We start from the raw sequence: 14483 nt of genomic DNA on the forward strand, positions 1-14483 counted from the left end.
TTGTTTGTTTGTTTGTTTGTTTGTTTGTTTGAACGCGCTAATCTCAGGAACTACCAGTCCAAACTGAAAAATTCTTTTTGCGTTGGATAGCCCTTTGTTTGTGGAGTGCTATAGGCTATATATCATCACGCTATACCTTATAGGAGCGGAGCAGTAATGGCTGATCTCAGGAACTACCGGTCCAAACTGAAAAATTCTTTTTGCGTTGGATAGCCCTTTGTTTGTGGAGTGCTCTAAGTTATATATCATCACGCTATGACCAATAGGAGCGGAGCAGTAATGGCTAATCTCAGGAACTACCAGTTTGAACTGAAAAATTGGTTTTGTGTTGGATAACCCTTTATTTGTGGGGTGCTATAGGCTATATATCATCACGCTATGACCAATAGGAGCGGAGCAGTAATGAAACATGTTGCAAATACGGGGACAATTTATTCGTTTTGAGAGCTTCCGTTGCGTGCGCTGCGTAAACGGTTAAAGTTATGCAACAATGATGTATGACGGGATTGTTCCTCTTAAAAAGTTCTATAAAAATATATTATAAAACAAAGTCCCCCGCTGCATCCGTCTGCCTGAACGTCTTAAACTCAAAAACTACCCAACGTATTAAGATGAAATTTGGTATGGAGACAGTTTGAAACCCTGGGAAGAACATAGGCTCCCGGGAAACTACTACTTTTATAATGGAAAATTTTAGCCTGAAAAACTTTACAACGCGGGCGGAGCCGCGAGCAAAAGCTAGTACTATTATATAAAGCTGAAGAGTTTGTTTGTTTGTTTGTTTGTTTGTTTGAACGCGCTAATCTCAGGAACTACCGGTCCAAACTGAAAAATTCTTTTTGCGTTGGATAGCCCTTTGTTCGTGGAGTGCTATAGGCTATATATCATCACGCTATACCCAATAGGAGCGGGGCAGTAATGGCTAATCTCAGGAACTACCGGTCCAAACTGAAAAATTCTTTTTGCGTTGGATAGCCCTTTGTTCGTGGAGTGCTATAGGCTATATATCATCACGCTATACCTAATAGGAGCGGGGCAGTAATGGCTAATCTCAGGAACTACCAGTCCAAACTGAAAAATTCTTTTTGCGTTGGATAGCCCTTTATTCGTGGAGTGCTATAGGCTATATATCATCACGCTATACCCAATAGGAGCGGGGCAGTAATGGCTAATCTCAGGAACTACCGGTCCAAACTGAAAAATTCTTTTTGCGTTGGATAGCTCTTTGTTCGTGGAGAGCTATAGGCTATATATCATCACGCTATATTCAATAGGAGCGGAGCAGTAATGGCTAATCTCAGGAACTACCGGTTTGAACTGAAAAAATCTTTTTGTGTTGGATAGCCCTTTGTTCCTCGAGTGCTATAGACATATCATCATGCTATAACCAATATGAGCGGAGCAGTAATGAAACATGTTGCAAAAACGGGGCAAATTATGAGTTTTGAGAGCTTCCGTTGCCTGCGCTGCGTAAACGGTTAAAGTTATGCAACAATGATGTATGACGGGATTGTTTCACTTAAAAAGTTCTAAATAATATAACAAAAGTCCCCCGCTGCATCTGTCTGCCTTAACGTGTTAAACTCAAAAACTACCTAACGTATTAAGATGAAATTTGGTATGGAGACAGTTTGAGACCCTGGGAAGAACATAGGCTCCCGGGAAACTACTATTTTTATAACGGAAAACTTTAGCCTGAAAAACTTTATAACGCGGGCGGAGCCGCGAGCAAAAGCTAGTATCTACATATTGCTGATATTTATTTTTACGTAAGTATGGGAGTACAAACATCACTAATCTGACCTACATTGTTAAAAGATGAGAAATACTAAGCTGATGCAATTATATGAGCTATGAGTAATCGAGGTAGGTACAGTACTGTTATTACCTATTAAGTATTATTTAATGCAATGTCATAAATTGAATTGCAATAACATTTTCCCAGAATACATTAATTAGTTTGTAGCCGCTTTTAGGAGCCGCTTCCATGAATTGATTCTAAAGGTAAAGGATTGGCCCGTCGTCGTCGGAAATTAATATTCAATAAGTAAGTACTAGGTAGTATATAAATTTTACTTTAACTGAATGTTGTTATTATTAATTCGAATTTATGCTTGTTAGGTTGTTGCTTACGCAGCTGTATTTGTTTATGAACATAACAAAATAAAAGCAAAATAATAAAACTTGGAATTACTTATATAAACATTAGACCTAGTTACTTGTTAATTGGTTTATATTATAAAAAAACCTTCCTATAAAAATATGTCTTCCCATATACTCTTCCTCTCTCATAATACCTCGAACCAATCAAATTCCAACTATATAATAAAAATCATAAATATAATGAGTTGATTTTTCATTAACCAGAAGAAATGCCATCAAGATAAACTCAACCCTGCAGGGGACGAGCCGTAAAGATAAACATGGTGTCATAACGAACATGATGCCGGCTGGAGAGATTTAACCCTAAATTATAGAATTAAGCCGCGTTGAAGGGTTACGCACCCCCGGCGCGACGGCAATTGACTCGTTAGTGCTGATGCGAAATAGGCGTATCGATGATTGTAAGTGATTCTATTTTTAATTATCGTATGGATTTCGGATTAGGATGAGGCAGAATAATACTATTTATAAGTTTCATTATTAATTTAATTGCTTAATAAAATTTTTGACGTTTCTATAATTTCTTCTCTGACTCGTCATTATTTTTATGATCTTAAATTCCAAGATTTTTTGACAGCCGAATTCAAGATTGTAACAAAATATAAAAATAAACTATGAATTTATATAAAAAATACAATTATTTTATTTTGATTAAACCTAATTTGTGATGTAGCCTTCAAAATATAATACAAATGAAAACAAACGTAAAACATATGAATGAAATGAAACATAAAGTATTGTCAATACCCTACGCACCGTGATATTTCCATAGTATGAAGAATATTATTTTTACAAAATTATATTCATTCAAGGGATTTAAAAAAAAGAGAGACGATGGGAATTTAAATAAGTCTTGAGGAAGTTTTATCGACATCGATAACTCACAAATGAATAAATCCCCTCGCAACACATCATGTTCAATACTGATATAATGAAGTGTTGTCGCGGCGCACACGCCCGCTTTGTTGCTATTGTGCAGCGCGGGCGGCGGCGGGTGCATGAGCGGTAGCGGGAGCGAGTGCGGATTGCGGAATATTTACAAATAAAAATTGCTATTTTGACGAACTACCTCCAATGGTGGAATTTATTTTTGGTAGGTTTTCGGTTTGCTATATGAATTTCAATAACTTTTCCAGCGATGAACACTGATAATACATTTAGGTAAATTATTATGGTATAATATTTAAGATAGTATTCATAAAAAATGCTCTTATTATGTGATTTTCACTTTCTTTTGTTATGGGCCTGCTTCCGTCCTCTCCACACCACCCCGAGGTTGACTAGGAGAGAATGCCCATGGCATTAAGTCCACCTTATATACCGTGAGTACAAAGTGTAAATAAAATAAATAAAAATAAATAAAAATCGCCATGTACAAATGAGTAGACAAAAATATCCATATTATTATACTTACTTGAGACCTCTCACATTATAGGTAACATTGTTGTGTTAACGTGAATTGTCGGGGATTTAATTATTGTTTAATACACTCTCTATCACATCATGGGAGTATATACGGTGAACAGTTCTATTTACCTAATTCAATTCTGGCTATCTCTCTAAACAAGCTTCAATTTACCATAATAAAAACTAATTAACTTCTAAGACTTGTAAATAAGTATTATAAAGGCCGTATTATCCTTCATTAAGTGTAACATACAAAAAAGTACTCATATTGTAATAAACACATCACTCGTAGAGGATTACCTGCACACGACCGCAAAATATCTTCCAATCGCAATCTGTACTGTTTCCTAACACCATAAAATCGATTCTAAAACGTACTAACAAGGTTGAAATTAGCAAACACATGTCGCTCTATATTCCTTTTGAAATTTTTATTCGGTTTTTTAAAGCTCGGCACAATTACGGCAGTATCTTTCTGAGGTAGGTACCAATTAATTGAGGATTTTTTCCGGGTATTTACGTTTTAACGATCCTCATCGTACTGTGAATTAGCGATATTCTTTAAGGAATTTTCATGCGAGCTATTGTTAAGGCTTTCACACATTGTGCCAAAACATGCCTTAAAGCCAACACGCGATGGCGATACCATGGTGACCTGTTTTAAGATTATATCTTTGTAGATTTAACAGGTGTGCAGTTTTTACAGTTAGAGGAAGCCTTAAGAATTGTACGGAGACTCAACTTCCGCAATAGAAATATTACATTTAATAATTAAACAGTTGCTTTAGGAATTACGCAAATTGTTTTCAATCTAACGTTCATTATGTTACTAAAATCTTTTTTTAGAGCGAGGGATGATTACCCATGGGCAGTCAACACAATTATGCCGGCCTGTTGGAACTGAATGAACACTGGCTGATCCCGGAACACGACACTTACGCCACTATGACGGGTTTTAACACCTTGTGTACGGAAGTGACTGGATAGTGATATATTTTGTATATTTGATGAGGTCACTGGATACTACCACCAGAAAATCATAAATTCAACTGACGCTTTATTGAACCTTTAACTAACCTCTCATAATTTATATACAATCGTTAATTATATTTTCTCCATATTCGAGTAAAACATGATTTCCGTTCTACGTAATCCAATATTTAGTACTTAACAGCCACATCACAGTTATTGCTGGGAGCGCAAATAAAAAACAAAACTCAACAGCGACACATTAAGCTAATGCCCGTTAAACTAATAGATTAGTTAATGAATTCGCCTAACCCCCGGGTTTCGGGTTACCGAAATATGTGTACCCTATAGTAATTAATGCTGGGTACGGTCGATATATTTCATGGAGTGATGGAAGTCTGTTACTATGAATTAAACATAGTATGTAGAGATCTATGGCTTCATACCAACTCAGCAGCGAAGGGTCCTTATAACCCGATTATTATATTATTATTATTCTGTATGATAGTGTAAACGCGTAACGCGGCCGTGTCATGTTATCTTCGAGTAATGTGCGTGGAATGGTATTCTGTAAGCCAAATTTCTATAGTCCTAAACATGACGCGTTGTGTTACGTCCTTGTTACGCACTGTTAAAATAACGTGCGGGATAGAGAATAAAGCCCCTGACGGCTTTATGTAGAATCTAATTATAATTAGAACGATTTGCAGACTGCTTTATGCACATTAGTACTTAAATGTTAAGTCGGGTTCCCTACCGAAAAATTTCACCTTTTGCCACTGGTCCATATAACGCAACTCTTGCTGCTTCCCTTATTGTAGATTTTTTGTAGAATCTAATTGTTATTAAAAGGATCTGCTGGCCGCATATATGCATATCGGTACCTTTATGTTTGTATCGGGTTCTCTTTCAGAATTTCACCTTTCGCCACTGCCAACTACTACAAAATGTGTCTGCCAGCAAACAAGATTCAAGCTGTTCTATTCTGGTTTGAAGGATATAGTGATAGACTAAACACCCGTCTCAGGGTGACGCAGTGCAGTGATAAAATAAGTTGGGATGGCTTGTGATGCTACATGTTATGAATGGTCATGATACTTAGCATAAGGCCAGCGATCTACTTACCTCTTCATTCAATCGTATTAAAACTACTAAAAATAAAACCGTATTACGATAAAAATAGGAAAGTATTCTGTTCTGAAAACTTAACCTGCATTAAGTTTGATGATGTCGAGTGTATCCGTAGTTGATTCATACTTCAGTAGTTTTACTGAAATATAGAGCTCCGGGTAGCAATGGGCTCAGTTACAGTCGATTTCAACGCGAGATTAAAGAAAAGATGTAACAATTAAAAAAGCGTAAAGTAAATAATCACCACCGCCGCCAATACCAGATGAGCAAAGAAACTCGTCGACTGGAAGCTAGAGCTCCCAGGAGCAATGGGTCACCCGGTACAATCCAACGGCCATGACAAAGACGATGTCACGTAATATTTATAATGTTAAATAATCATCTCTCTTATTATAAGAGTAACGATCCGCGCTTTGCCGATGTATGGAGTAAGGCGTTTGAAAAAATGGAATTAATTAGGATCCCCAGAATTGCAGTACAAAAAGAACACTCTACCACTTTCAAAATTACGATGACAATATAAATAAAACCTGCTAAGGATTTACTCCATTATATTTTGATTTTCTGGAAAAGTATGCTAGATTTCTAGTCAGAATTATCCCAAATTATATTTGGTTGTACCTATAAGTACATGAAATCATCAGGGATATAGCTTCTCACAGTATTGGCTGCGATGTAATTTAACTTGCATAGGCGTTCCCAGAAGTATATGTATTTATGGTCCTGTGAACCTTACCGACATAATCCCCAGGAATAATAAGACAATCAAGTGACACCAGATCAACTGCAGACTCTAACTAGTTTAGAGAAGCCTGCTTTTGACGCAGTTAATTACACTCTTAACAAAAGATGTAGCTCCAAACTAAAGCACTAGCGAAGACATCTTTAAACACATAATACCTATGTTTGAATAAGAAAAACGGAGGCTCCATCAAAACAATGTACTTACCTAACAAGACCGCCCCCCCCCCCCGCGCGACCTGCCTTCCCCCGTCCCCTTGTCCCATCGCTGGCGCTGTCAGACATAACTAAAAGTGTGAAGGCACTCTACAGAGGCTCTAGTTAATTGAATGTCGACCGCTACGATCACAACTCGTTGTTCATTTGGAAGTAGTTACTTATTATTGTAAGCGCTGTGGTACATAAGATACATTAGGGTCCAGGATCGAATTTGGATCGTGAATATATAGATCGGTAGTCTATGTTTGTTTAGAAATAAATATTTTTATACTTTATGCTCGAGGCGATCTGTTGACACGCTTAAGAATGAATATACGGCAAAATAGTTTAACTATCATGTTCCTTATTTCTACTGTCATATTATGATGTGCATATAAAAATATTTAAGTACGTTTAACCTATTTAATTCAGTCTCTTTACAAAATAACCTTGCTCGAAGCCTGAGTCGTGAAGGAACCATTAGTACTGGTTATGGCGCGTGCACCGGTCCGGAAAGTTAAAACGGGAAGCGACCCCTCCCCCACCGCCGGTCCCCACCCCGCGCCTCTCTCAAACCTCTCCTCAGACATGATTTTACACAATTCAATTACACACAATGACGTTATGTTTAACGCCAGCGTTGTTCGGCCCTTCGGTCTGAGATTTGTAAGGATTTGTTAATAATGTATGTTTATTTTAATATTTGCAAGTTAATTTTGGTAACAAAAGATAATTTCGAATCGTTTTTGTTGATAAACTTTAATATCCCTAAGGAATTATTCATTGTTTGCAAAATACCTTACGTTTGCGGATTTTAAGCGAATATTCCTTCGAATACTATCGAAATTGGTTTACTTCTTTGGACCTGACGATGTATTACAGACTACATTCATGATATTCTAAATTAAGACATTCCGATATAGTATACATAATGAGTGTTTTAAAATCTTGAAAATATGAAATCAATGTCAATCCAGATTTATTGCATCTACTGGCGATTAACTCCTAATTAAATATCTTTAAATAATCCTATGTATATTTAAACTATCTTAGTCATAAAAAATAAAAAAAGAGAGTTATATAAGCGCAAATTAAATATCGTTAAAAAGTCCTATGTATATTTAACGAAATATTTTTTGATTCATGAAAAATAAAAACTAAAGCACTCCATAAATACTTGTCTAGTTTATTAGAAAAACCTGTACGTTAATCATATCTAAATCACGCCTCTGGTTACTTACAGAAGTATGTATAGTGAAGGTTGGGCAGCCGCTGGAGCGACAAATGGCATTAGTTACGATAAACCGATTACCAGCGCTCCAATACGGCATTCTGTGTGTAAACGCTCTTGTAAATATTACGGATTGTCGTCTGTTTGTGCTTTGTAAACAGTTTTAAAATGCCTCTTGAAGAGGGTTCTTTATAGAGTTGACTTGAGCTTAGTAGATGTTTTTGTTTCTAAAATGGTTGTTGAAAATTGACTTGTATGATAAATTGTTGTCTAGTGCCTACTTCTAATGTACTCGTGTTGTGCACTGTTTTTTTTAATTTACATTTATTACTGACTGCTCACGGTCTCTCAGTATCAGCTCGTAGCTGGAATTTGTGCCCGATATGGCGACAGACTCGCCCTCTATCATCATGGAACCGAACAAACAGGCGATAATTTGTTGTCTTAGTTGTACCTCCTGCCTACCATTTCGGGTATAAAAGCGTGGTGTGTGTTTATTTGTATTTTGCCTGCTGTCAATAATCAATAATTATGAAATAACACGTCTTGAACCAACGAAAAAATTACGTCAACGTTTGTCTTTAGAGTCGTATGCGCAGCTTTTTATTTTACAACGGGCTCAATACTCATTTTCCACGGCATAGCCGAGCTTAACTATTCTTTAGCCACTAGCAGCATACACTAGATATGATATTAAATACAATAAAACCCAAATATAAACTAAATCGTTACAGATTGCGAAAAAATAAATCGAATGTTGTTTGTAAGATAAGAAATAAACATGACAAGTACATACGAGTGTAACCATAATTCCATTATGCGAGTCGACGTCAACAAAGCGAATCGTTAATGCCAACGTTATTACAAAGCTGACAAAGCTATTAGACGTCGATTTAATAGCGACTGTTGGAGATTTGTCGAAATTTTCATGTTTGCTTTTAATATAATTGTGTTCAGTTTATCTGTTGTAGGATTATGCTCGGGGATTACGCTGCGCACGGCCGCCGGCCCGTTCAAATTGAATTGTAATATGCTACCGTTATTAATAACAGCCGACGAGACGAGTAGGGCTGGCACTAGATTTTTGAGGGCGTTATGTAATTTAAAAACAATCGTTGGAGTTATGTTGTTTAAAATAAATTTGGTAAGGCATATAGTTTTTTGGTGGTTGCGGTAAAGTAACGAAGGATTTTGATTTTCTATAGTGGTTTCGTTGGCGGAGGCAGGGGGTATGATATAATGAATATTTATTATTGTAGTAACTTTGTATCACATAAAAGTAATTTTTGACACCCCTAGCAACAGCTCACAATTGCAAAATGAATTTAATACAATTCTAAAATAATTGGAGACTACCAATTAACAGTTTATTCAATAATTATCTTGCATCTATACAACGACACTTTCAACCCTATCTCGATACAATCGGCTCTGTAGACCGGAGAGCGCCATTTTTTCCCCGCAAATTTTAACCGTCTCCCCGAAATTCCACGAATCAGCCGTATTTGTACAATAACTGCCCACTCGGGAGCATTGCCGGATCGTTCCCGGCACAATAGCCTCTTTGTTTAACGACGTATTTCTATTGCGACATGGCGCGTGCCTAGTTTTTTCAATGGGGCTTATTTGACCCGTGCACGTATACACCATACGTTTTCATGCTGCGGTAGGGTTGATTGTAGATAATTGCAATGTGTTTAGTTATTGCTAATCCGTGAGAGGCGAATAAAACATTTAATTGAGCTAGCGAAGGAAAAAATTATTTGGTAATAAGGTAGATTACGCGTATTAATATAAGCGTCTTTTTTTAGTGTTTAGTGAATTTTATTTAGATTCGAATTTATTACGTTATTAATACATATTTGTTTTGATTTCTTTAGAGGAAAAATGATTTTTTTTTCTATTTTCTTTTTTCTTATGTTCTCTTTCTTATATATTTTCCAAAATGCAAGATCTGATAAGATGAAATTACTTACTTATATTACGAAAAATATTTGCTGTATATATTTTTTAAATGAAAGCACTCAGACACAAGGAACATTTTAGCGAAATGCCGTCGGCAAAATTCGTAAAGATACATCTATGTTATCCGCTATATACTTACATATTTAAAAAATGTTATAATGAAATATCATAGATATTTCATTATAACATTTTTTAAATATGTATATAGCGGATAACATAAAATAAATGTTTTTTGTTGTACAGTCCATAGGGACTGTACAACAAAAATATTGTAAAGTGTTTATTAATATATGCAAGCTTTTACCGCGTCATCGGTTCATTAGGAGTTAAACAGTTTAAATCAATTATATTCAACTTGCGGCCCGCCGAGCTATTATAAGTGGCTTACCTGACTATAAAAAAAACTAATTTACTGGAGAGACTTTACCCAAGATCACTTGAGCTGTATACTAACCCTATAACATTTAATAGCCTAACATTTTATAACCTATTTAAAGAATAGTTATTCCTTAATCAATGATTTTGTATTCTGGGCTGTGACCTCAGGCACCATAACTAATTTCGTCCTAAACAAATTTCGGTCACAACAGCCAATCTCAACGGTGATCAGCCAAGTACGTAGGAGATTTTATACTGCACAAGTGTGTGCGTAATACACAGGTGCACTATCCGTTCCTTCACTCGCATGGGTCCAATAAGACGACAATTACAACTATGCCACTGATGCAGTCTATTTTACCATAACTAAGAAGTATTTGTGGCAAGCATAAAAAAATAGTACGCCTAGTTTAATCGGTTATATTTAAAATACTTATTGTTTATTGTCTTTTTTTAAAATGGCAAGGTTATATATAGACTTCATGGTCAATGCATTATTGCCCAAAAACAGCCTTAGAATAACTTTTTGTCTTGAATGATGAAGATTGTGTTGCTGTCATCGGAACATGACTAACTGACAAGCCACTGTACTTGGAACCTGATTCGCTGAGAAAATCAATCGGCGGCCAATTCCCATCATGTTTGGTTTGGTCTTTCAATCTATTAAAAATATTTTAACCAATAGAAACTTTCAACACATAATAATATCAATTCGTCAAACGTTTACGTAGTTCTCTATAGGAATTTCGAGGGTGTGTGAAGTCTACCAATCCGCACTAGGCCAGCGTGGTGGACTAAGGCCTAATCCCTCTCAGTAGTAGAGGAGGCCCGTGCTCAGCAGTGGGCAAGTATATAATACAGGGCTGATATTATTATTATGTTGTATCTTTCCTGCGGGAAATCACGGCATAAAAGCCGGTCCTTTTGGAAGGCTTGCGTGGGGACATGGATCCAACACGTAGAGGCCCCTTTAAGATACATTACTCTAGTTGGGGTTTATACACCTTGCGAGTACTCTCTCTGTCTGTACTTATGGAGGAAATACAGCCAAAGACAGCGCTTGCAAGGTGCAGGGACTATTGCAGAAAAGATGGGAATTACACTGGGTCTATGGATGGGATCTAGCTGGACTGGTTGCTGGGCTATTGATTGAGACAACGGGGCGGCTGCCAAGTAAAATGTCTCAATCTTATGTATTCAAGGCAGACGGTGACTTGCCTCCCACTAGATGGGCATCCCATAAGTGGCGTAAGCCAAGGACGCAACACCGATGTGGGTGGCTTAAGGGTGTCGAGAGGTGTGCACCGATTTCACCATCGCGGGTCGCTGTCGCGTCCCGGAGCGGGTTTCCTCGCTATTACGCAGATTGAGCACTTCCACCCTGGAGCTGAGGTTCTTAGCTCTTGCGACTTCTACCCCTAGCCGGCCGGTTAAGGCAAGCCAAGGGTCAGGGGGTCATTTAGTCATTCAGTCAGTCAGTCATTTAGCCCCCACGGAATCAGGGAACGCGGTGTCGCCACTCACCGTCGGCTCGCCACAAAGCCGCCCCTGCGGACTTATTATTATTATTATTACGTAGTTCGCAGAATGTCACATTAGATACACACTAATATTCACAGAATGAACCGACTTAAGTACATACATAAATAATCGTCGCTATACGTGTAATGAAAATTTTAGGTCATCAAAGTGTTGTTACTCGACGCTTTGGAAATTTTAAAATACCCATATTATTATTTTGCATTAATTTTGCTATCTGACGGTTTCTAATAAGAAGCGAGGAAGGAAAAAACAGCTGAAGAACAACAAGATGAAGGTTTCTGGGTTAACTCGAAAACATTCTTTATTTAAATTTCTTCAAATTAATATTTCAGAAGCGAAGAATTTTCATGTACCCACGCAATTTAAGCTCTTTATGTTCGGACGCGTAAAATAAATACCTAATAAAAACTCATTTTAGTTTTAAATACAAACTGACATTAGGTACAATTCTTATAACCGATCTGATGTCGGTCGTATAACAAAACTGTTCCATCCGCACACCACCCCATGCGCATTTATCGCGTAAATCATTCGTTCATGTCCGAATTAACGAACGGTTGTGCATACAATGGCGGCAATATGGTGGGAAACATTTTGGTAAATATAAAGAAACACGTTCATTTGTCACAATTACCGGCCGGGCGGAATAACTAGCATTGTACCGCACTAGACTCGCCCTGTTCTTGTTAGCTGCACATCTTTTGACGTCTCATACATTTTTATGAGCGTTTTATTTTTGTCTACCCATGTTCTGGCTCGGATTTGTTTCGAGGAAAGTGTAGGTTTTTATTTAGGGCCGGCGCAAATAAAGCTTCTCTATTTAACGAATGAGGACATTTATTTAAAAAAGTATGTTGAGATTTAAAAGTAATTGTTATGGACCTGGTTTTATGTTATCTAAGCTATTAAAGAATCGCATAAAAGTTCAATGACTTCTTACGTTTACGCGAATGTTAGACATTGAAATTAAAATTATTTTACGTTTTTTATAGCGGTTTTTTTACAATTGTAAAATGTAGGTAGATATTGAAATTTTAGACTTTTCGGACGACCAACATTTCAGTCCCCCCCCGTGACCATGAAGGCTACAAAGTATTCGAAACGTCAGGAGAAAATTATAATATAAAAAAAACACGATAAAATCTGTAAAATATTTTTATTTCTATTGCATAAAAGTGACGTCTATTTACTTATCATAGCAACTAGGGTAAGAACGATTTCATGAATATTAATATACCTAATAGCAACCAGGGATTTTTTCAAAATAATAATCAGTGATTTTCACTTTTTAACGTTTCGTTATCTATGTACTGTTTACTGACTGCCTCGGTGGCGGAGTTGTAAGTGTACACGATAGAAGTACGACTGCCGTGCTGAGGGCTTGGGTTTGAATCCCGGGTCGGGCCAAAATATTTGTGACTGGGTTTTTCCATCTTAAAAATTAGTCAGTCGCAGCTCGGAGTCTGGAAGTTGGCGGTGTGATACCCCCGTGCCTCGGAAAGCACGTAAAGCCGTTGGTCCTGCGCCTGATCTCTCTCCGGTCATGTCGGATTGCCGTCTTACCGAACTATGAGAGTGAAGGAACAGAGAGTGCACCTGTGTACTGCGCATACACTTGTTCACTAAAATATCTCCTGCGTACCTGGCTGATCTCCGTTGAGATTGGCCGCCGTGGTCGAAATTCAGCTAGGAGGGATTCACTGTTTACTACCAAACCTATTAGAAAAAACTTCATTTATTAATTATTTTTGCTGGGTTTGGAACCGAGTTAGTAAATAGAGAAAGTTGAAAGGTGCTTATTACAGTACATAGATAACGAAACGCTATAAATGTGTAAATTTAATTTTTTTCATATACGTTAATCAGGAGCCATCTTTATTAACCGACTTCAAAAAAAGGAGGAGGCTATCAATTCGACGTGAATTTTTTTTTGTCAGTTTAAGTTTGCCTTGAATCTTGAACCATAGAATATTCAAGGTTCTACCCATAATATTGTTTATTATTGTTTAACAAGTATTTTGTAATAAGTCTTCATTGGAAATATATTATAGAAAATGCTGTACGAATGATTTGAATACCTAGGAATAGGTTACTACTAGCGCCATCTCGTTTACCAATAGTGATATACGAGAACAAATTGTCGGTCTAGTTTCTAAATGTTGCCATTTGGTCTAGGATAGTGGCGTAACTGCACCCGTTAAGGACCAAAGCTAATTAATGATATGATACCCCTTGCCAGCAAAATCCGGAGCTTATTTCCATAAATATGTAACACTATTTTGTTAGCGAAAGCCTTCTGCAAAATAGTCTGTATTTCAAGCCTGTGCCCAGACCTCTACGCAGGTCGGTCCTCCTCCTCCCAGGTCGCGGGCCTCCTTAAGCCGGAGGCCTTTGGTGTTATCCAGTCATGTTACTTTATAATAACGATTCTGGTCTGGGATATTGTGTTTAGACGATTGTATCGTGACCCAGAGCCAGAGGTGAAATTAAATAATTTATTGATTTATTTATCTATACTGGCACCCTGGACGAAAAATATTTTTCCGCCAACATTTTTTTTGTTCACAAATGCGTGCCTGTGCCCTTCCCCCGAGTCTTTATCACCCTTGGCGACCGCTCAGCCCAATCCAATATATTTTATAGCAAAAGAAGACCGGTTAACTTCGACTTGGTAGAGTATCGTCTCTATCCCGCGTAAGCAATTCGATTTGCAGCTGTGTTATGCAAGTAGTTTATATCATTATGGTAGAAAACTCCT

This window comes from Manduca sexta, chromosome 8, assembly GCF_014839805.1.
Source record: "Manduca sexta isolate Smith_Timp_Sample1 chromosome 8, JHU_Msex_v1.0, whole genome shotgun sequence".
Classification (NCBI taxonomy): domain Eukaryota; kingdom Metazoa; phylum Arthropoda; class Insecta; order Lepidoptera; family Sphingidae; genus Manduca; species Manduca sexta.